The sequence below is a fragment of the Acartia tonsa genome, chromosome 14, assembly GCF_053477335.1.
Source record: "Acartia tonsa isolate MP-2025a chromosome 14, ASM5347733v1, whole genome shotgun sequence".
Lineage (NCBI taxonomy): Eukaryota > Metazoa > Arthropoda > Copepoda > Calanoida > Acartiidae > Acartia > Acartia tonsa.
The window spans coordinates 19305055-19328793 of NC_137273.1; the positions used below are offsets into that span (position 1 = coordinate 19305055).

General features: G+C 31.0%; 1 protein-coding gene across 7 annotated transcripts in view; it reads left to right on the forward strand.

Moving 5' to 3' along the window:
- dpy (fibrillin-like protein dumpy) overlaps positions 1 to 23739 on the forward strand; it is a 256661-nt gene continuing 232922 nt past the window's right edge. For all 7 annotated transcript variants that reach the window (XM_080147847.1, XM_080147848.1, XM_080147849.1 and 4 more), the window contains exon 1: positions 1 to 141. The gene's annotated coding sequence lies outside the window, so the exon portion shown is untranslated. The remainder of the gene's footprint in view (positions 142 to 23739) is intronic.

A 23739-nucleotide genomic window follows, 5' to 3' on the forward strand; every position in this document is an offset into this window, starting at 1 on the left:
AGTCTGTGATAGGCATTCAAAGTGTAAAGAGTGAACCAAAGTGACACTACGCAGAAATTTACCAACAATTTCTGTGTTGGTGCGGTGGTTATTTTTATTCAAAATTCTCGAGGGCCAGCCACCCCCCTCGGCTAGCACTCAGTAAGTAATTTCATCACATTTTTTATCCTTAAAATTAGTGAAAAAAATCCGCGAATAAGTGTTGAAAAAATGGTCGAAAGTGAAATGTTGTTGTGATTGTGTACTACTAGGCGCACGGCGCCTAAACTAAGGATATTTAGCTATCTATCTATCTATCCTTGGTATCTATCTATCTGTGTATGTATCTGCGTGAGTATTAAACATATTGTCAATGTCAAATTCCTCCCTTTCTTCCTATTTTTCATGTTTTTTTTCATACTGTTTATTTTGTATTTTTTTTACAATAAAAATTAAAGTTTTATTGAAGGTTTGTTGTTGTAAATTTAGCTTCTAAAATGAACGAATATGCTATATTATAATCTTAATTTCATGATATTAGAGTATATTTTACCGACTACAATAGCCTAAAACCAGCTATAAATACATTTAAATTTGCCCTGAAACGAAGAATCTCTTTGGTCCATCCATTTAAGAGATTTTTCGAATCAGTCAAGAAAAAACGTAATAGAATAATTAAAAATTTTGATAATTAAGCTATGATAAAAAAAAACTATTTGGCCTGTTAAATATTGATTATTTATTAGATGGGTTATTCTGATTAAGATCAAATTTACTTCAGTTGGGTTAGGTTCAACGAAGGGGCTAATATACCGAAGGGCTTAACCTGCGTGTACGCAACCGTGGGCATAGGGTTACCGCAGGGCTTAGGCCTCGCGAATAGGATTGAAACTAGGTTTAGTTTATAGCTTTTAGCATGAGCTAACAAACTTTTAATCTATTTATTTTAAGTTTGACGAATTTTGGGGTGAGATAGACCATCTACTTATATTATGTCTATTATATAAACCACTATAAGTGAATACAATAGTCTAGTATTTAATGATTTTGGTAAGAAACACAACAAGACCAACCCTTAGGGTTATTTTGTCGTTATTATGTCATTTTTACACTATTGTTTTTACTATATATAACACCAAAATATAATCTATATCGTACTTAAACTTATCTGTTATTTTACTGATTTTATATCATTAGACCATTTGCTATTTTTCTTACATGAACATTTATTAAAATAATTTTCAGTTTTTTTTATTGTTTCGGACAAAAATTTTAGTTATTTCTAGACAGCTTACCGTGGATAGTAAAATGAAAAATATTATATATTAATTTCAGCTTTGTTGACTCCTAAGGCATGGCCGCGGGCCAGTGGCTTTTGTTTTATTATTCGAGAAAAATTTTCTACAATACGACACGAAACATTTTTCAGTATGGCTCAGGGCCGGTTCTAATCAGTTTCGGAGCTATACTTACTGGAAAATGATTTACATGTTTTATTATCTTTCTGTCATCAAATCTTCCAAATACATTTACATCGTCCGAGGTCATAATCATTCAAAATGTCTTAAAAATGATAAATAACTTACTGTTATAGATATTTTTGTAGTAATTTACGTAATTTAAATAATTTCTTTGTATTTTTTATTAGAATTTTATTTTACTTAGCTATTTGCCCTTCTAAATTATCAGGCTCTATAGGGATATGACCCACCTCCACAGAAAATTTGTCAAAGAAGATTTTCCCTATAAAGGATATACTTTTAAATACAGACGTTTTATAATTCTCAATGTACACAACTATAGTAGTATGTATGTGACGAACGAACTTTAGAAGTAGCTTCGCTATTATAGAATATGTATGTATGTTTGTCTGTTCCTCCCACACACTAAAAAAACACCCACTTACCTCTTTGACCTCTTTTCTAAAAAGAAAACTTTCTAAAAAAAGGGGCGATGACTTTTTTAAGGCTTGATAACACTGCATATGTAATTGAGTCTTCCAAAAGTGGGTGGGGGGGGGGGGGATATGCCACCCAAAAAATGTTGCATTAAACCTTTTCATAATCAAATAATGTATGGTATTTGTAACACAATGTTATGCAATAATGGTTTCCTTATTTTTTTGCCTGTCCGTTAAGATTTTAAGCTATTTCATATTTAGGCCTTTTGGATGGTTTTAGGCTATTTTAACTTTTCCTCCTCTAGATGAAGAGATCGTTGCCGCTAGTATATTATGTAGTGTTACATTTCAAAAAACCTATATTTTTGACTGACCAAAAAGTTGGAGGAAAAAAGTTTTTAACGATTAAATTTCCCTGTACAACAGTATACATGACCTAATTAATGATATTTTTCCTTAGAATTTTCTTTAAGGGGGCAATTTTTTCGGTTTAATTTTCATATAAATCAATGATGAAATATTTAATACATATTATGAGTCATTATTTTAGAATGGGTATTTTCTTCACACCTGTCCTTGAGTTTTAAATATTAATCATTTTTAAAGCTTTTAGCGAATTTTATTCTATTTTTCTTTTATACAAGTATTCAATAATAGTTTTTTTATTTCCTATTTCTATTACAGCTCCAATACGATAAATTTATGTTGGATTAAAACTAGTTTTTAGCCAGAGTGAAAAATCATACATCGTAAAGTTTTATAGAGAATTTAAAAACTAAGTGAAATATAAAAATGAGTCCCTATTTTGTTGACATCTAGGTCATTAAAAAAGGAATTAACCTAAAATTTTGTTTTATTACAGTCTAAGGAAAAACAGTTGGCTTATTAATAATGAATCTTCTTTTCGTTTTTACACATTCTATAAGTCAATTCGAATTATTTCGCTTCAAATCCCCACCAGCCTCCTTCCCCCACCTCCCTTGGTACAAGTACTTTTGCCAGAACGGTGGGTAGATGCATCACATCGCCCACAATGAAATGTGTTTAAGTATTTTTTAAATTGGCAGGACATTTGAGCAATTTTAATAACGGCCCACACAAAAAGTGTTTGAAAATATTAAATGTAAAATAAAAGTTTTGGTAGCGCATTTTTATAGGAAGATTTCTTGCAGTAATTTTTTTTATATAAATAACTAGTGACTATACTATACCCCTAGTGTCTAGGGGAGTTGTATTAAAATGGTTGTGAAAGTTTGGAAGAATAGCTTAAAAGTTAAAACCATTCCATGACTTAAATTTAAAAAAAAATAAAATAGCCTAAAACCATGACAGGACCTATGTGAAGCTTACCTAAAATACAGGATCCTATTGATTTAGTAATTATTGATATCTCAAGCTTCAGACAAAAAAACCTTAAAAATTTATAGAATAGGATGTCACCTTGATTTTTCTTGCTTTTTTATCATTGTAACTATAGGCAAAAAAAAATAAATAATTAGTTCTATTTTTATTAAGGATATTAGGCATTAGGCAACATAACAATGACTAAGAAATAGTTTTTAATCTGAACAGTTGTAATTTTTAAAATATTTTTAATCATTGTTTTTAGGTGTTTATGATTAATGTAGAATCTTTACCATTAGCTAAAATTCGTCATAAATACAACTATACCTATTTAAATGGCACAGTCGAAAATACATCCAATTTAATTTTGCTGTTTGTCTAAATGTTCTAAAGAAAATAGCTTAAAACTTGATAAGGGTTAATTAGAAGCAAATAAAGAGTATTATTGGCCTATGACTTTGACGTTTTCGATATCTTACTGGATACGTACCAAACTTTTTTCAGTAAATGTAATTTTTGGGAAATATTTCATTTTTTGCGAATTCAAATAAACGCAGTTTTTTTGCGTGGGTGGCAAAAACTTGCTTTGCAACACACAGGTGTAGAGAAGAATAAAAAGACAACTTTACAAAAATGGATATATTATTACATGGATGTTGCACCAGATTTTCATGTAATCGGATAAAGTGTAACTCCCAGCTGGCTAAAATAACAATTGCCTTCTTCCATTCTCTTTACTCCAATCCCATCCTTCCTACAAGATTACCAAACTGACCAATTAATGAGGTCCATATTAGCAAGCTAAATGGAAGCCAAATTTTCCCCTGTCAATATATCCACGTATATCCTATATCCATTTTTTTGCAAACCAGATTTGAATTCTTCTTCTATTGCCCAAATATTCAAACAAAAGGTGGTTGAATCCCATTTGATGTAAGTGGATCAGATTTATTGTACCCCCACTCATCCCCTTATTGAAAGAGACTATCTGCTTTTGTTTCTTTGTCCGAAGGTATCTGTCGAACAACTAACCTGATTGATATTTCCATGTTAACAAAGGTCCCTCGATGGTTTTTGGCTATTTTAGATTCAAATTAAAGTTTAGGCATGCTTTTAGGCTATTTTTTCTAAATAGTTTATGTAATTTAATGATGCTGTAAGTATTGGTGCAAGAAATGTGGACGAATTTCAAATTGATTTGACGGGGCTGGGTTTTTGACGTCACAAGTGAAGGGAAAACCCCATCTCTTTTCTAGAGGGTTTCTTTCCCCCTTCCCTTTTCTTTCCCTTCACTTGTGACGTAAAAAAATCAGCCCCGTCAAATCAATTTGAAATTCGTCCCCATTTTTTGCACCAGTACTTACAGCATCAATTTAAAGCCAGGAATAATACTACCAAGGGGGAGGGCGGTGGTGTTATTCCCCTAAATACAAAAATGGTAAATAACCTAAAAGGTTGCATAATTAGATGACCGTAATATTTTGCCTAGATTGCTTTATTCAGACATAAAAATTGACTCAATTTAAATAGGGAGGGAGGAGACATTGGGTTTGTTTAATACACTAGTCCCCAAAGTTTTATTATGGTTTTTTTTTATTTGTTGGCTTAAAAACTTTGGGAGTTTTATTGAATTTTGATTGGTTGGTTCATTACGTCGAGTGTTCAAACGTTTCAACCTCTAATTGTAATCACGGAATTGGTAGTTATGTGTATCATTATTGGGGATCTACATCAATGTATATACCTGGCTGTTAGTCTTTAGTTGTGTATGGTTTTAATGCATTTTAATGTCTGGCTTTTAAAATACACTTAATATTGAAAAAGCATGATTTTGTTAAAATTTTAAATAAAATTATCATAATCAAAATCCGTAACAAACACTTTTCTCAACAAAATTTGCTTGAAAAATATTAAAATACAAAGATTTTTTAGAAACTAGATATTTTTTTTGTTGCAAAAATGATGGCTAATTTTTGCACATTTTGAATCTTCTTTTTTAGCTACTTTCATCTAGGTATTTAATTTACATCTATTTCAAAAGTGTCAATCTTTACTTTTTGTCACCCGTTGGTGATTTTCCTTATATTCACTTTTTCTCCTTTTTCAATAGCGAAGCTACTCTAATACTTAATACATTTTTTGCTTTCTTTCTTTATGACAGAGCACTAGTTCTTTTTGTAATTTGTTTTTGTAAAGATTCACATGATCACTAAACATCTTACTTTAATTACTTTCTATTTTGCTTTTTCCCCTAACATCTGCTTGACTTTTTTTAACAAGCTTTGCAACTTATGGATGTTGTCATCCTGGTTATTTACTCTATTATGAAATGTATTTTATACTATTCATTAAACAAAATCTGCAGAAAAAAATAGTTGCAATTTTTGGATGATTTTTTTTGTTAAGACTATTCTATTGTTTCAATTTTAATGAATGCAATATTTTTTAATGAATTAAGTTTTTTTCCATAAAAAATATTGAATTATGCCTACATTGTTTAAACTTAAGATAATTCGCACCTAATAACAAAGGCTTTTAATAAAAGGCCGTTATTCTTTTTTTTTTACCTTTTCTATATACATTACATAGATACATACCTTACTCTTATGTCTTTTTCTTATCCCCCCCTCTCTCTCTCTCTCTCTTTCTCTTTCTCTCTCCTTCTCCCTATCTTTCTCTCTCTATCTCCCTCTCACTCACCCCATTACATAAAACTTTTTCAATTGCATTAAATAATCACAACTAATCTTATAGTAATGACCGACTTTACTAATTGCTCTTCTTGATAACGATAGCTACGGATTAGGATAAGGACTTTAAGAAATAAGTGACTTAAATATCATTGACATAGATATATATATATATATAATATTTACGTCGACACTGTTTAAGCTCTTAAGATATAGAAAAAAAATAGCAGCTGTGCCTTTAGCACATCAGAACTTTGTATTCAAAGGGAATGGATGAAACCAAGAAATAGCATAAAACCACACCAAAACATTGGTGTAGGTGTTAAGAACATCCTAACGCTTAATCAAAAACATTACTACTACTTTATATTACTAGCGGCTTCGCCCCTTGCCTCTAGGGGCTTTGCCCCAAGAGATGATTAAATTTTTTTTTTAAAAAAGTACTACTGGTGCTGCACGTAGTTTAATGTGTTCCCCAGATTTTTTTTTTTTTTGGGGGGGTGGAAATTTTAATTTTGGGGGGGTTAGTGGTGTCCCACCCCCAAGAAAATAGCTTAAAACCACCACAGGACCAATAGGTATACACCCTGAAGAGTAGAATCCAATCGGTTCAGTGGTTACCTAGATCTTAAGGGACAGACGGACGGACAGACAGACATCGTTCTACTTTGTAATATACTAGCGGCTTCGCCCCTAGCCTCTAGGGGCTTCGCCCTATATAGTTTTGGGAAGTCGACCCTCCTTAATAGAAATATTAAAAAAAATATTCTTTGTTTAATTACTCTGTGGTAAAATTAAACCCAGGTTGTACGCTTTATGCACAAAAATTTTAATTTGTACAAATTAAACCCAGGTTGTTTGCCGTATACATAATAATTTCTATTCGTAAAAATTAGACCTAGGTTGTTCGCATACACAAAAATTAAAATTTAAAAAAAAAATATTTTGATTTTTTTTTGGGGGGGGAAAGATTCATGGGGGCTTCGCCCCATGTTGCAGTGGGGTTCCCCCACCCCAATTACTGGTTTTTGTTTTAAAAAAAATAAAAAAATAAAATTTTGGAAGTGGGGATTTTTTTATTTTTGGGGGGGTTGGGGTGTCCCACCCCCCAAGAAAATAGCTTAAAACCACCAGAGGACCAGTAGGTATATTCCCAGAAGGGTAGAGCCCAATTTGATCAGTAGTTACTGAGATTTTACAAAAAATGTAAAAAAAAAAAATTTGGGGGTTGGATTATTTTTATTTTTGGGGGGGTTGGGGGTGTCCCACCTTCCAAGAAAATAGCCTAAAACCACCACAGGACCAGTAGGTATATTCCCTGAAGAGTAGAATCCGATCGGTTCAGTGGTTACCGAGATCTTAAGGGACAGACAGACAGACGGACAGACAGACGGACAGACGGACAGACGGACAGACATCAAGCTACTTTGTATTATAGATTATAGATAGGTAAAACTAAAATGAGGGAAAATTATTTTCGTGAAAGCTTATCTTAACCTAAGATTTGGAAAAGTTGTTGATCAAGTTCTTTCCAAAGTGCCTGAAGCAAATTTTGTTTTGCAAATTTCTACCCTCAAAATTAAAAAATTTACAAGGATGACAACATCATTCAATAGTAACTGAATAATAACATAATTTAAAAGTTATTTATTAGTAATACTCTTTTATCACAAGAATCTTTAGACTATTAATTCTTGTAATTTCATTGTTTTTAAAGTAAATCAATAAGAATAAAAATAATGTTAAAAAGAAATATTTAAAAACAATAAATATTGTTTTATAGCAAATAATTTTGATGCAGAGTTTTTTAATTTGAGAAAAATGCAATTGCAATTCTGAAACAAAAAACAGTTGAAATTTATCTATCTAGCTTTCTATCAAATTTGCTATCTTACTATCTATCTAAACATGTCCTTTAGCTGTCTTGCTATTTTTTGCAACAAAATTGTGCAATAGCTCCTTGCAAAAATTAGTGCGAATTTTCTTTCCAAAATCTTAATATTGATTTAAGCATTTTCAAAAAATGTCAAATTTTCAAAATATACTTAATTTTTCTTTTTAAAATACTAGGTAGAAATTACACAATATTTATTTTTTTCTTTAAAAACCATAAATTCTGAATTTTAAAATGATAAATGAATGTTAGAAATACCTTTAATGCGATATATTTTGACTGGGTATAACAAATTGTTTTATAATAAATCACAAAAATTTAACTTAAAAAATGATTTTTCAATATTTTAACTATAGTTCACTTTAGAGAGAATTATACAATTAATCGTTTAAAACTCTTTTGTTCGTACCGAAGCTACTTCATCACTAGGTTAAGTCATTACTTTTATTTGCAATAATAGTAAAAGTTCACCATTTTTTGTTTGTTGATTTCCATTACTATAAGTACATTTGTGTTTGCTTTAGTCTTTGCTGCGTTTCTTAACAAAATGTTCCATGTCCAGTCAATAAATCTTTTTTTTTCGATGACACTTTTTAAAAGCGAAGCTTTTCTATAATTAGGGTCGGTCCGTCCGTCCGTACGTCCGTCCGTCCGTCCGTCCGTCCGTACGTCCGTCCGAGATAGATAGCTTTTATTCGTTAATTTAGGCATGTTAGAATTGTCCTATCGATTTCAAACTTTGCATGATGATTCCTGTAGTAGTTGGGTACGATTTAGAAAGCGTAGCAACTCTATAATCATTACCAGAATGTCCGTACGTCCATTTTAAACATGTTGATTTTTCTACTTTTTTAACAACAAATTTTCAAGTGTTTTAATTATCCGTTTGATCTGATTTTGGTATATTGATTCCTGGGACAACAAAGAACAATATTATAAGCGAAGCAACTCTATAATCAAGTCCAAAAATGTAAGTATGTCCATAAACATTATCCTGTTTTTAAGCAGATTTTCAACAAATTTACCTACAATTTTGATTCGACATTTATACATTTATGTTCCGATTTTTCAGTTCAGATACTATACAAGTGTTAATGTCCGTTTGTCCTACCGTTTCAGTGCTTCGCTTTTATGGATGTTGTCATCCTTGTTATTGATACGACCAATTACAAATTTTGTTGCGCTTTTTCTATAAACTATTATTAGTATGTCTTTCAAGGCCATACTTTTTTTGCAAGTCTGGTGTTAAAGAGGGCTACACCCCCCTCAAATTATTTTGACACACTTAAAAGAATTATACCTAGCTACTCTATTATTGGGAGCTATCCTTCTGTATGTCACTACGTCAAAGCAAGTGACTATATTTGTCATGTTTCTGCTTTGTTTTTGGATGCAATTGTCCTTCTTTTTTTTGATCATATAGCGATGAGGTAAAATGATTCTTTAAATCAAGTTTTTACCCCCCCCCCCCTCTTGTGTAAATACTGATTACGCCATTACGTAGATAATCCCCCCTTTCCTTTAATTCTATTATATTTAGTTAACGGCTCAGTGACTTTGTATATCAAAGTTAAATTAATAATTAGAGTGACCAAATCAATCAATACGAAAAAACTATGTCTAGCATCGTATTATATCCAGCTTTCTACGAATATAGAAATGTACAATAATAAGATTAAAACCAGTTTTTTTAGGCCCGAGGTGCCGTAGAAAGCTGTAATAACTATTCTATTATCCAATTACCATATAATAGGGAATCTTCTCTATAAACAGGGAATGATTCGAAGCTAGGAACAAGGCAAAAAAATCCTTAAAACAATACAAGACCTTTGTGATTCTTTCCCTCAAAATGGAGAACTTAATCGGTTCAGTGGTTAGCGGTATCTTAATGGTCAAACAAACAAAAAAGAATATTAAGTACATTAGTATTTCAACCCCTATATGAATACTCTAAAAACTTGATTCTTTTCCTTTAATATCCTATTGTTGTTTATTAGAAGGGTAAAGATAGATTTTATTTATAAAACACTTTTTAAAGCAAATGATTTAAGTTCAGGACAATAGATGATAAATTAATCTTCCCCTGAAATAGGAAACACATAAAAAGGTAAATTTTTCAAAGTAAATAAGAAATAGACGATAAATTGATGTACACCCCCAATGATAATAAACAAAGTACCCATTCTGTAGATTAAATTATTGGTAGAAAAGTATGAAACCAACCAATAACATTTCAATACATGTACTAAAAGTCTTTGGGTCGACGAATATTATAACCCGGGTAAAAAAACGTTGCGTACTAGGGTAAAGTAAAGTCCAATGTACCCTTCCTTCCTGACAAAAACATAAATGATTTTAATCAATCAAATAAAATCTTGAGCACCTATTCTTGTTATGGCTAAATTTAACAAAGAGTTATCCTTAATTTGCCCAGAATTAAAATTGATGTGCATTCACTTACGCTTCTTTATCATTAAAAATACCCCTTTATATAATTTCCTATTTCTTCCCAAAATAGTTAAAAACCTTCCCTGGACCCACAAGAAGCTTAACTGAAAAGGAGAACCATATCGGTTTAGCTTTTAGCTAGATCCTTTGCCACATACATACACATACAAACAGATAGATATCCTGTTTCTTTTATGTAAGGAAATATAAAACATAATATTGATATTAAAAACGGGGACGTAAGCGCACACCAATTAAAAGTTTGCATTCTTTATTCATACTTGCAACTAAAAGGATAAGTAAAGAGGGACAATTTAAAGCTTACCTTAAAAGAAAAAAAACATGATTAGAGGCTTATATTTTTTTGCTTCGAATTGAAAGGTATTCTTTTTATAGATATAGCTATTTACGGGATATTTATGAACTGAACTTTTCAAGAAGTTAAAAAAATCATCCAAAAGAAAAGAAAAAATCTTCCATTTTTTTTCGATTCGTTTGTTCGTGCAATTCCAACTGTGCTTAATTAATCGCTTCTTTTAATTGGTAACACAATTCTTAAAATACACCCTCCCCCCCATATTCTTATCCATTAAATTATCCATTTGGAAGCTTATTTGAGCTAACAAATGAACAATTAAATGATTATAATAGTACAAAACAGACAAAAGTTAAAGTAACCTTAGTCTAAATAGAACTAAACAAAGATGACAACATCCATAAAATCGAACCACTGAACTTTCACTTGTATAGTGTCAGAACTGTATAAACTAAATATTAATGTATAAGTTTCAACAAAATTGTTAGTAAATTTGTTTTAAACTTTTTAAATACAGGATACTGTTTAAGGACATACTTAAATTTAAATTTAGGACTTGGTTATATGGATTATAGAGGGCTGACCCTAATTTAATAAAGCTTCACTTTCGAAAATCCCAACTATTGTACATAGTATATGCATGTTCAAAAGCAGTTAAAATTATGCGTTTTTTATCGCTAATTCTTAAAAGGTATAGAAGATAAAAAGCATTGTCGTAAGTGTTTTTATATCAGCAATTTCAATTAATTTTAGATATTAAAAGCAAGGAATGGTAGCTGCCCAATAATAGGTTGACTAGGCTGTAGAATGTAGAAAATTGTCTGCGAAGTTTTTGTTAGAAAATTTATAATTCCCAAAAAATTATGCGGCTTGGAGTTTTTCTATCGGCTGATGTTGTATATTTAGAAATCTTTCGGCGGCTGCGGTTTAACATTTCCATACGCTGCCTATTCATCAATATAGGAAAGAAGATTGTTTTAATTTACATTGCCAACTTATTATAGAGCAGCTGTGCTCCCCAAAAACCTGCGTAATTTGCGTAAATTTTGTCATATTAATTATCTTATACGTCACAAAAATTTTAGGATAATTCTTTCAAGAGAAGGAAATAATTTTGTTCTAAGATTTTTTTTATCTGAGATTTAATGAAAAGTGTATTAGCTTAAAGAATAAAGTGTCTGAATAATATTGCCTTTATTGTATCTATAAAACACCTTAAAATATCATAACTACTTCACATGGTTGATATAGGTTTCTAGACGTAATTATCAGAGATTTCATAGATATGAAAGCTTATGTAATAATAATAAGAAAACCTAACCCCGCTTCTGGCCTAAGAAAATGTACAGGAATTAAATTAACCAACTATTTGGATAAACAGTTACTCCTATAGTAATAATGCCTTATCGTAATATGTATTTATACCAAAGGCAAAATCTTACACACAAGAATTGCATGGTATATTGATTTATCATCCATTGTCCTATCGCTTTATCCCTGATATTATATTATGTCTATTCTTTTTGAGAACCACCTACATAGAATTGTTGCTAATTTTTTTAGAGGCAAAAAGGTGTGTGTGTGTTTGTATGTACCACAAGATCTTACAAACGGCTGGAAAGATCGATTGAACTATAGATTATGTTGGTAACCAAAGTTTTATAAACACATTGTATCCTTTGTTTGCTTAAAGCTTTGGGGACTTGATTTTGATAAAGTTGTACAAACCTTTTAGTAAATAAACTTTTCCACCAATTTATTTAATCTACAGAAGGGATGAAATTTCTTACACTTCATACATCAATTTATCGTTGTCTTTCTAAAGACCCCTGAATAAAAACCAACTATCTAATCAAAGAAAGAATTATTTATGAAAAACGAGAAGAAGAATCGTTTATATTTCATTGCCCTTTTACTAAATCTTTAGGTTTATACTCATCCATCCATGCAAAAAAGCGAAGAAAATGAATGTTTAATAAATGACTGGTATTGTCCTTAAATCTCTTTGTGGACCATGTATTATGCCTTTTTTGTTCATAGTCCCAGCTATGGGTACTATAACCTGGGATCTAAAGGGATAAAACTATGGCCGATAAATTTATGTACATCCCAATGATAATAAATCGAATAATCCCTTCTGTAAATGACAATTAGTGGTTGAAACGTTTGAAACTTAATTAACCAACCAATCAAAATTCAATGAAAGTCGCCAAGATTGTTAAGCCAACTAATAAGACAGCGTTACTGTAAGAATTTGGGGACTAATGTAATAGACAGCCCAATGTCCTTCTCCCTTCCTGGTACCATGTTGAGGCAATTGTGAACTTTACCAAACATCATTCAAAAAATAATGTTGGAGGGGGGGAGGTTGATAGTTCACTATGATGAAAAGGGTAAATTGCTAAATGACCTTGCTAAAAGAAGGGAGTGGTCGCCAGGAAGGAAATTTGTTATTTTTTTTGCATGGCATGGACTTGTTTTCTGAAGATTAAGATAAAATAGGAAACCTTGTTAAACCTAATGCTGCGGGTCATCGTACATGATTGAAGACTTAATATACCTGGTATCTATGTCGACATCATGTCTAAATTTAAGCATTAATACTTAAAACCTATATCTACAATGTAGCCATATTCTAAGTCTATTAATATTAATACCATTTTATCCGATAAGTTTAAATTTGCTAACAAAATTTAGAAAAAAGTGTTGCCCAGTTTTTCAAAGTTTTTATCCATTGCTTTGGTTGTTTATAGCTTTATTATTATAAAGATACGTGCAAAGATTTTATATAGCTTTCATATTCATGCTTTTTTTGAACATTAAAAAAAATAGAGTATCTTAAACTTTTTGGGTAAGATTTCTTTATTCATACATTTAATCTTAGCATCTAGAGGCGCTGTATATTAAGAGGTAGAAGGAGGCTCAAAGATAGCTTAAAACCACCCCAAGACTTTAATATAAATAAATAGACAAGAACCTTTACAAAACCAATGTGAAGCATACCTTAAATTAAATAAGTTTATAGTTATTGAGATCTAAAGTTTCAGATAAAAAAAACGTTTATAATCAATGAATGAAATCAAATTTGGAAGTTTTTTTCCTGAAAATCTCGAGGATTTTTCTTGTTGACTTTGTTGACCATTATTTTTTCCAAAGGATGGGAATCTTGCGGTCACTTAGATATCAGAGTTAAAATTGAATCCTTCTAAATATTATTCAGCTAAAATATTTACCCTATCTTTTAGTATAAAGTATTTAGATTATTTTAATCTGTAAGTAAAGATATTATTAATGACTGAACTGATTGAAATCTCCATTTTAGGAATGCTTCATATATGTCCTTGATTACGTATACATAGAGAAATGAAAAAAATGTTTTTGCTCAATCCTCTAAAAACTCTATTGCCAGATGTGTTTTTTAAAGCAATTCATCTTTGTTAAGATTGCAGGGAAACGCATTTTTTTCACTTTTTAAAAACAAAACATGAAAATGGGACAGTATAGACATTGTTTTAAAGGTGATTTTAACAAAAACATTAAAAAAGCTTAAAGTTTCTTAAAATAAACTAAATAATAATATCATTAGAAAAACAATATTACGATAACAAGTTAGCCATGATTACTTAATGTTAAACGCTAGGGACCAATCTTAAGCTTACTTAGTAATTGTGAATGTACAAATCCAGCAGTTTTTGATCTCTTGCCTGGCATAAAAATACACATCTGAATACTTTTATGTATTATATTTATGTATCTAAAAAGTACAATGAAAAGTAAAAGATTATATTTTAAACTTGTCCTGTCATTGATTGATTCAAAGTAATTTTGGGCTAGGGTTAGTTTCAGCCCATTTTTAACGCTAATTTTATTTTTGGGAAGGAGGGGTGTAATTCTGAAAAATGGATAAGTAGAACTAAAAACATGTATAAAAGTTTCTAGCACTGCTAGTATGTAGGGCTCTGTATTCAAATGGTTATAAGGGGCAGAAATATAGCCTAAAACCATACCAAAGCTTAAATATTCTAAAACCATCCCGGGACCTATGTAAATCTTTAGTTGTTATTGAGATCTTAATCTTTAGACAAAAAAAATCTCATATGTTAGTATTAGATGTTAACGCTGAAACACAAAAGTATCGTTTTCCTCAATCCTATAAAAAACTATAGATAGATTTTAAATTATATACATATGGGGTTTAGTAGCTTATTATCTAATTCTAAGACATATTTAGGGAAAGGATACCTTACTTTAAGGCTAAAATTTAGAGGATTTTTTTTGTAAAATACCTTGCTATGTAATTCCTCAATATTTTTGTGAAATCTTAAGTTTTTGTAGGTTAAAATTAGTGGTTAAAACGTGCTTTACACTTAACATAATGAACCAACCTATCAAAATTTAATGAAAGCCCTCAAAGTTGTTAAGCCAATGAATTAGTATATGTTATTATAAAATTTTGGGGACTAATATGATAAAAAGCCCAATGTTACCTCCCTCCCTGTCTTTTTTGACAATATTTTTCGGATAAATACAATTCGTATTATCCAACTTTAAAAATAACATCCTACATTTTTTATAGCAAAGAGAAAATAAGCGTCTCGATGTATTTTGGGGGCTAACAAAAATAACATTGGAATGTCTTACAACACACACACTGACTGACAGACAGACAGACGGACAGACAGACACGCATACGCTTGTATAAAATTGTACTTTCACCTTCGCTATTGAGCAGAAAGGGAAAGGGTGCTCACATAAAGTAGCATAAAACTAGAAAAAGCCATTTAAAATTAAAAACACAAAGAAAAAGATACTTAAACGGTAGTAAGCCTATTTTGCTTCTAATTTTTAGCAACTTCTTTAAAATCTATTTGTCTAAATAATGATAATTTTTACTTTGTTTGAAAGAGATGTGTTTTATGGAAATAGCCTAAAGCCATCTCACGAAAAATATAAAACTTTTTCTAAAAAGCCTATTCGAACGTCTGATTAAAGTTTAAATCAATTTCTTTCTCATATAAAATTTATATAAAGTATAAACATATATACGAGGGGAAAGAATTGGGCGTTATTGGGTTAATTTTGAGGGAGCATAGATGGTAAGGGGGAGGAGGGGGGGGGGGGTGGTAGTTGGCACTCGAAATTTTTACAAGTATGTTCTTGTGTGTGTGTGTGTGTGTGTGTATGTGTGTGATTTAAAGGATAAGAAAGGGAGAATATGTGTGTGTGAGTTAGGGTTGCTTCTAACACACACACACGCACACACACATATACACACACACACACACACACACTCACACACACATACACACACACACACGCACACTGCGTTCGTGCTCTGCACAGGTGTATGGCAAATGAAGTTTCTCAACCAGTTTCGTTTCAAGGCCAATTTTAAGGCCTATACTATTATATACATGCTTGTGCCTGTTTGTGTGCGTGCGTGTGTTTGTTTGTTTAAAATTCGTCATCCCCTTACGGCATAATATATAGCATTCATAAGTGCTTTTAAAATATGTGATGAAAATATGAATAATGTTTGCTCCATTTCTCTCTCTCTTTGTCTTTTATTATCTATTTATTATATTTCTATTTCTATCTCTCTTTCTCTTTCTTGATCTTATTTTATGTTTTTGAGTTTTTATGGCGATTTTTCATCTCTTTTTTTATCTTTCTCTATATCTTTCTTTCTCTTTTTATAACTTTCTTTTTCTTTCTCCTTCTCTCTCTCTCTCTCTTCTTTTCTCTCTCTCTCACTTTTCCTCTCTTTCTCTCACTTTATTTCTATAAAACCTCTCTATAATTTGTCCATGTTAAAAATTTGAAAATAATCATTTTCAAAACCAGAAACCGGCGTTTTTGGACCAGAATTTTTGGGGTTTTTATTTCATGCTTAAAAATGCCTTGAAGCAAAATTCGTTTACACATACAAATTACTTTTTTTTAGGGTAAGAAAGTTGGTTTTCTTTAAGAAATGGGCTAAATTAAAACAAAACTTAAAAGTTTGAAATCATGAAAATAATCTTTACAACTTGTATAGCATCGTGATACACACAATTTTCCACAAATATAAAGATAAAAATTATAAAATTAAAACTAGTCTTGTTAGCCCAGGTCTTCAGCCCCTCGTGACAAACATTACCATTTTTTTTTAAATTTTAATATTCACGGAAAGCTGTATATAATACGATGCGATAACTAACTATTAAAGAATTTATCAATAGTCTTTTTATCGCTTAAATTTTTTAAGGGAAAAAAAAGAATTGAAAATTATTTAAACAAGCATTGTATCATCCCTCCATTTAAAACCTAAAACTAAAAAAAATCAGACTTAGGTACATATAAAATTAATTATAAAGATACTCCGCTTTTTGACTTAAGGAAAATTATTAAGTTAAGTTTTTGTCAACTATAATCATTAATAAGGCATAATATATCTTTTTAATTGTATTAAGATAAATTAATACATAACATAATAGATTTTTATAATCTTTATTAACTTTCAATTTCATTAAGATCGTAAAAAATGGATATTTACTAACCATTTAGGAAATTATGAACCTTTTTACGATTTTGTACTTTTTTTATGATAACAAAGGACCTTAAGTGTAAGACAATGGACGATAAATAGATGTATATCTAATTTTGATGAACAAAACCACCCTTTTTGTATTTGAAAATTGTTGGTTGAAAAGTTTATACACTGACAGGTTAAACCAATTAATTATGATTTATAAAAGTACCCAACGCTTAAGGAGATATTCTTACTATAGACTTTGGGGACCATAACAATTTACATTCAAATGTCTCCCCCACCTGAAATAAACAATTACGGACGCACCAGCGCGGCGTAGGGACACTGACTGAATCATAGAGCAGAGGTGCTATAAATGATAGTGGACAATTTATTGCCACGTCTCGCGGTCGTAGCGGTCATGCGTCATATTGGAAGGGTGACGCAAATTTCAGATCTCGTTTTTTCGCTGATTTTTCTTCATAAGATAAAAGCGATGCTTGCAAGATTATTTAGTTCGCTATAATATAAAGATAAATTTTTGTCAAATCGCGAAATCATGGATCTGAAATTTGCGTCACCCCCCCAACCTGAAAGTGGGGAAGAGAATAAGGGATGGGGTAGAACCGGTTATAATAATGTTTTGTTTTCTCGACTTTAGATTAAACTCTACCGCTATAAATACAAGAATCTTTATTTCCCAATCTTTAAGTAAACAAATAATGTATACGTAATAAATTTTAAAACCACAACTTTCTAACCAAACATTACATAAGTTCAAGGGATCTAAAGGGATAAGACAATGGCCGATAAGTTGAAGTGCATCCCCCATTGATGATACATAAAATTACCCCTTCTGTAGATTACAATTAGTGGTTGAAACGTTTAAACACTCAATGAAACAACTAATCAAAATTCAACAAATGTCCCCTCCCTCCCTGCATAAGTTCAAAATAAAAAAGGTAATTAATTAAGAGTTTCCAAAGAAGCGTAACTTACTCTTTATAAAGTTTGAAGACAGAATATATTTCTTGCAGTGCGACTACTCTATACATTTTTTAAAAAGTTACGTAAAATGATTAGGTATAACTTCTTTGGCTATGGCAAATTTAAAAAAAAAAATAAAAATGACTATAAAACTTAAATTTTAAGTATACATAGTTTTTTGGCCTTCAAGCATTGCATTTTTCACATTTGTGGGTAAACAAAGGTTACTAAAATTAAAAAAGGTAATAATAATTTAAAGTCTTTTAATCAATAAACATACAATATAATAGTTAACGAAAAAAACTTTTGTACATTGTATACTATGGAAAAATAATGAAGTAAAAAATCCGCAAGCTTATAAGCTAAAAATCGTTTAACATTAAAATCACGATCATTTTCAATTTTAGTTAAAAAGTCGACATAAACAGATGAAATTGTATGTCCCACCAGTCTAACTTTTTTGTTAGTCTAAGTCTAATAATGGTTTTTGGTGGTTTCACACAATGTGCTTGTGGAGCACTAATCCCCCACCCCTCTATTTTGAAATTAACAACCCTGTGTATAACCCTGTTGGGATGCCTAGAACCCAATATAACCCAATCTAACCTGACCTAAAGTAATAAACTAACGAAAAATTTCCCCTCCCCTCCTATTTTAATTTATTTAACAAATATAAAAGGGGGTAGGGTCATCTGTGTTCAATAAGGTACTTTTTGTTGAAAGCACCATGTTTTTTTGTTTCCATGTCCCTGCTAAAAAAATTGGTTCCGCTCCATCAATGATTTTTATTGGTTAATAATTTTAACAAAATTCAAATAACATTCAAAACTATATCCTTTGTAAATAACACTCTAAAAACTGTTTTGCCTCCAATATTTCTGTCATTCAAAAAAGGTAATTTCTTTATAATACCAACATAAGATTAAGTTATTTGTGTATGAACCATTTTGTATATGAGACTTTAATGTTTAAAATCCAATAAGTCATACTGACAAATCATGTATAGCATCATATTACAGACATTTTTCCACGAATATTAAAACAAAAATCATAAATTTAAAACCAGTTTTTAGCCTAGGCCTTTGGCCCCTCAGAGCTACCAAATTATTTATTTTAAAACCGCGGAAAGCTGTCTATAAAACGATGCGATTAACAACTATTCCTATACCTTTTAAGAGTATAATAAAATGGAATACAGGAATTAATTATGAAATTAGTTTATGTATAATTATGTATTTTCAATTTTTATGAATTTAGGCAAATTATCATGCATTTTTAATATTATTTAATATTTTATGTAATTTAGTCTTATGTAGCAAAAAAGGTATATTCTTTCATAATAAAAAATATATATCCGACTACCATGTAGGTTAACCTATATTTATAATTTGGCTAGGTATACCTTATATACTTATCTACTCATATTTTTGTACAAGAGACTTTAACGCAATTTAAACCAACATCGTCTCTTTATAATAATAAAATTGTCAAATATTTTTTGTAAGACCGTTAAGATCTTAACCACTGAACATATTGATTTCTTATATAAAGTAACAGGATGTGTGTGTCTGTTTGTTTCGAAGGATCTCTAACCGCATAACCGATATGGTTCTCCTTTACAATGTAGCTTCTCATAGGTCCTGGGAAGGTAGAAATAACCCACTCACCCCCAAAAAAGAAATAAACTAAAAGCGTAGTCGTTGTTAGTAAATAAATCAACATGAAGCAAAGAATCTGAAGAATTTTTGGTAGAAAGTTTAAAGACATTGTTTCAACTTGTATAGATCATGTTTGATACATGGAGAGATATTTCAAACAAGGATGACAACATCCATAAAAGCGAAGCTCTGAAACGGTAGGACAAACGGACATTAACACTTGTATAATGTCAGAACTGAATAAATGTATAAGAGTCAAAGGAAAATTGTAAGTAAATTTGTTGAAAAACTGCTTGATACAGGATAATGTTTATGGACATACTTACATTTATAGGACTTGATTATAGAGTTGCTTTGCCTATAATATTGTACTTTGTTGTCCCAGGAATTAGTATACCAAAATTTAGACCAATCTGATAATTAGGTCACATACAAATTTGTTGTTAAAATGTAAAAAAATTAACATGTTTAAAATGGACGTACGGACATTCTGGTAATGATTATAGAGTTGCTACGCTTTCTAACTCGTACCTAACTTCTACAGGAATCACCATGCAAAGTTTGAAATCGATAGGACAATTCTAACATGCCTAAATTAATGAAAAAAAGCTATCCGTTACGGACGGACGTACGGACGGACCGACCCTAATTATAGAAAAGCTTCGCTTTTAAAAAAGAAACCTTTCTGGCCATCATGGGACTTAAAATTGTGTATAAATTATACTGGTCTCCAAAGTTTTATATATCTAATACATTTATAAACAAAAATTTTTTTATTCTTTTACTAAATCTGTATTGTATGGTTCTAAGTGTCCCACCAACTTATCCACCGATAATTATCTATAAAAGGGTTAAATTTGTTTGTCATAATTGGGGGTGTATATTGTATAACAATTATTCGTCTAATGTCTTATTCCTTTTTATATTTTCATCTAGACCGTTTTTCATACGACTTTTAACCGGATTTAAATAAATCAAGATTGTCGATCATAAGCAAAACATACGTGCTTTTTGTTCATTAATTGTTTTAACTTTAAGAACTTTTTTTTATCTTTTCATATCTATCTTACTTTCTTCTCTCTCTCTCTCTATCTCTCTCTCTCTCTCTCTCTCTCTCTCTCTCTCTCTCTCTCTCTCTCTCTCTCTCTCTCTCTCTCTCTTTATTTCTTTCTTCTCTTATAGTTATTCTATAGTCTATTTAAGGAAAACATGTTATGGGGTGTTTTTATTCTCTCATAGCTTCCTTAATGCCTTTTCAAAATATGTTAGCATGCTTGATTTTTACTCTTAAAAAAACAATTAAAAAAGTTTTATAGTACCTATCAAAGATACTATATAATTTGTCTGTCCGTCTGTAAAGCTACTAGATATTACTTAGCTGAAATATTGGATAGGATTTTAATTTTCTTGACCAATAAACACAAAAAGTTTTAATCGAGTAAAAAGTAATGTTATTGTACTAAAAAAGTATGGTTCGATACATTATTTTTCTGCGTAATTAATTAAGAACCGGTTCTAATCCAGTTGATATAAACCGGTTTCGAACCCATATTGGAAAATATTTTACTCGAACATTCATTTTTGACTGGCTGAAATTGTAAAAGCAAAAAAGCTCACTGGTAAAATTGCTGCCCTTCCCTTCTTCGTGATTTTTATCCTTCCATCCTTCTTTCTTTGTGCCTTCAAATTGACAATGTTCAAGCAGAACCGATAAAAATATAATATGTATATTCTATTTAAATTTTTGTCAAAATATTTTTAATATGTGGTCAATTCCTACACCCCAAAAAATGTTAGGTTTTTTCTATCAATATGAAAATTTTATAAGTCACTATCGGCTGCGTCCCTATAGGGGCTCTTATTTTGAAAGGGGATGGAAGGAAGTGTTCAGATAAATTATATAGCCTAAAAACCATACCAAAGACTCCCAAGACTTTAAGAAATAAACTTGATACTACTCTGGACTCAAGTAAAGCTTCTCAGATAACTCAGAAGTTAGTAAGATCTAAAAGGACAAACAAGAAATTTTACTTCTCTATATTAGAGGATTATGAATGTTAGCTACTTGTTTATTGTCCATGTTTCTCTATTGACTATTTTGGTTGTTTTAAGCACAAGCCAAAAATTGGCATATCTTTTGCAAATTAACTCCTCCCCCCTCCCCTTATATACATATCTTTTTTCATAGGGTATGTACATTGCCCCCACCCCCCCTTTCCCGTACAAAAAATATAAATATGTAAGTACACGCACCCACATACACACACACACAAGCAGGCATACGGTTCGACTCCGCCCTTTTTAAAAAGGCATGACATCCTTTTTCTTGCTACCGTTCTTTAATGGATGGAGAACTGAATTTTTTTTAACTAAAATCGATTTACAATTTAAAAATCAGGGATGTATGAATGCCACTTAAACCAATCACTCCTTAAATTCTACATATTTGCTTAAGTAGCTTGTGTATGCGTGTGTTTTTCCAGTAAGATCTCGTAAACAGCTGGACCGATTGATAATTGGAATTTTGGCACTAGTAGCCAAGGGCAGGTTTTAGGCTATTTATCAGATTAAAGTAGTTCAATTTTTGCATCTCTCAATTTTAAAGAGTTGGGGTTTTCATCATTCCGGAATTGAATGATAAAAAATCTAGTTCTCTATTCCTTATTGGTTAGTTTAGATGGATCGTGAGTTAGTTTGAGCAGTTAGCTAAGATCTCTAGAACGGTTCAAAGGTTGTGTTTGCTGTTAGATAACAATCAAACGTCAGTTTAAGCTCTTGTTAGAGTTTGCTGTGATTATTCTAAAACATACCGTCTTTAGAACTTGCCAAAATGTAGAGCGAGCACATAATATTTTGCAGTGATGTTCCAAAAAAAACCGCCAATTAAAAAATTTAAAATCTAGCAATAATTGAATAAAAGGATAGACCAATGGAAAATTAATTATTAATACCTGCAAATAATGTAATATATACTAAGTTATTGTATTGCAGAATATTCATATTAATATTATTTTTTTTTTGCGTCATTGGACGCTTTTTTTGCGTAGCCTTGTAAATATAAAGCATCTCTCTCTCTCTCTCTCTCTCTCTCTCTCTCTTTCTCTCTATCTTTTTGCTATCTTTTAAATACCTACAAACAAAATCTCTTCCTTAAGGCAAATTTGTATAATTGCAATGATACTGGGATAACACAATGGACGATAAATTAAGATTGTAATGCTATAGAATAGCTGCGTTATTAGCAATTACCCTTTTAATTGCACGACTTTTGTCTTAACGGTAAATGTAAATTAGTTGCGCCTGTTTATGGGCCAAAACATAACTCCTAAACTAACTAGTTATGTCACACGCCGGTCAAAACAGCAAAATGTACAATTGTTAATGTCTTTAGCATGATAGTGGGTGGTGAAGAATCGAACTCGATACCTCCCCGACGACATTACAAATAAACAATTTCAACAAAATGACAATTTGAAAATATCTAAAATAGGATTTGATTAGAATCGTTTTAATTTTCTTTACGTGTTTATTTGTGTGGTAGCACAGCACTGCTACTCTATAGTTAGGCTGTGTTAGTCCGTCCGTCCGTTATCTAAGAATTATGTCATATTTAGGGATTTATTGACATATTTACTTTAAAGCTTTTTATTGCTGCGCTACTTATGGTCATAACTGTCCTTGTTATTATACAAATCAAATCACGACAGTTTAAAGCGAGAGGGAGAGAGTGAAAAAAAGAAAGAGAGAGAGAAAGATAGAGATAAAAAGCAATTCTGAATTTGAAGGTCGATGTTTTTGTTAAATCTTCAGTGGCAGAAGTATTTTATAATTTCTTTTATATGCGGCTACGGACCTATACGAAGCATAACTAACTTTGTCCGACAGTCTGTAAAATTATGTAGATCATGTAATTATCTCGGCTGCCATTAAAGGCAGACGGCTGATAAGGGGTTTCACGTAGTCTATATTATTGTATATCTAATGGTCGATTAGGGCATTTAAACCAAATTAT